The 1,596-nt window shown below is 37.6% G+C and overlaps 1 protein-coding gene across 4 annotated transcripts in view; it reads right to left on the bottom strand.

Annotated features, from left to right (window-relative positions):
- Window positions 1-213: 213 nt before the first annotated feature.
- The window catches only part of hmgcs1 (3-hydroxy-3-methylglutaryl-CoA synthase 1 (soluble)), a 15,262-nt gene continuing 13,879 nt past the window's right edge, over window positions 214-1,596 (bottom strand). For all 4 annotated transcript variants that reach the window (XM_014144703.2, XM_014144707.2, XM_014144712.1 and 1 more), the window contains exon 10: window positions 214-1,596. This exon is cut by the window's right edge. The gene's annotated coding sequence lies outside the window, so the exon portion shown is untranslated.

Below are 1,596 nucleotides of genomic sequence, written 5' to 3'. Positions count from 1 at the left end.
CTTTGATTTTACCTCAACATAGTGTGAAATACACATAAACATTAGCCTAAATGTAGGCTTATTTTGCTGCGGGACAATAACGAGATTCGGGATCTTTCCATGGCATTTCCATTGTTTTGGTTGAGTTTCGTTGGCCTTTTTACCGCATCTATAAAGGTATGGAAATCTGGATACCTCCACCCAATAGCCATATAATAAGCAGGAAACAGCCACTTTAAATGAACAGATATTTATTATTCAGTTCATCTCTTAATACATCTCTACATTGTTATTACATCATCTCTATACAGATCGTTGCTATAAAAGAGACACTTGATCAGACGCCAATTTATTTATATCTACAAATATAAATAATCTTAGTTAGTACTATACATTACTCACCAATTATTTTTTTTAATTATCTGATCTCAGAGAAACATAATGTAAACATCAGCCATACACAGATAAACAGAGGCAACTTATCTTGGCTGTTAAAAATGTAAATATCTACATTATGAGTATAGCTATTTTCTACATTTAGTACATGCTTATTGTAAGGCTTCTCAAACTTGAGAGATTGGAAATGGACTATAAGTGAGCCCTGTGTGCAACTCTGTCGCCCAACGTTGCAGAGGAAATGCAAAACATTTATGTGAAAGGAAAAAATAAGTGTGCCCCCAACTCTGTACCCTTTAAGGCTGATGTTTGCAGGTATTTCTGCCTGAGCATTTTCTGCCTGTGTCAAGATTTGGTTTCTTTACAGTCTATAACTAGTCCTATCCCTGTCAGTGTTAAAAAAACAAACATTTGAGACCTCGGAGAAAACACAACCCTCTCAGGACAGCATCTGGTCCCTTAAGTCTAGTAAGGAAAGACACGTTGTAGAGACACAGAACATGTGAACACCTTCTTCTGCACACTACATTAAAACAATAACTTGTTGGACATCGGTCTTTTAAAACTGATTTAAAAGTTTCTGCACTGAGACTAAATTGACCATGTCAATTTACGTAATTCCAGGAAATAGATTTATCTGCTGAAATGTTTTCCCAAAAAATATTTAAGGACAAACAAGAACTCAAACAAAATGTTATTTTCCATATTGTATAGATTATCAGAGCCTGGTGAGAAAAAAAGCTCTGATAAAACGGCACGCTCAATTGAGGCATTTCACCGTTTCAGTCTGTAGTGCAATCACCGCTGTGGGAAACATTGATCACATGATTTAAACATGTTTGTTGAATTGTTGCTCAGTTGGTAGGGCAAAGAGCTTGCAACGCCAGGGTTGTGGGGTTTCGATTTCCACGGGGGGACTTGTACAAAACAATTGAACATGTATGCACTCACTACTGCAAGTGTCTCTGGATAAGAGCATCTGCTAAATGACTTAAATGTAACTCAGACCGTTCAGTCCCTCTTCCCTGATATTTGTTCATGGTGGTATAACAAAGAGTCCTAAGAGAAAACTCATTCTGACTATTAGTAGTCTAGCGGTTAAGAATATTGGGCAAGTAACTGAAAGGTCGCTGGTTCGAATACCCCAGCCAAGTAGGTGAAACATCTGCTGATGTGCCCTTGAGCAAGGTACTTAACCTTAATTGCTCCAGGGTTACTTCC

This window comes from Salmo salar, chromosome ssa01, assembly GCF_905237065.1.
Source record: "Salmo salar chromosome ssa01, Ssal_v3.1, whole genome shotgun sequence".
NCBI classification, from domain to species: Eukaryota; Metazoa; Chordata; class Actinopteri; order Salmoniformes; family Salmonidae; genus Salmo; species Salmo salar.
The sequence above is the reverse complement of the archived record's forward strand: the minus strand, read 5'-3'. Positions and strand labels throughout refer to the sequence as shown.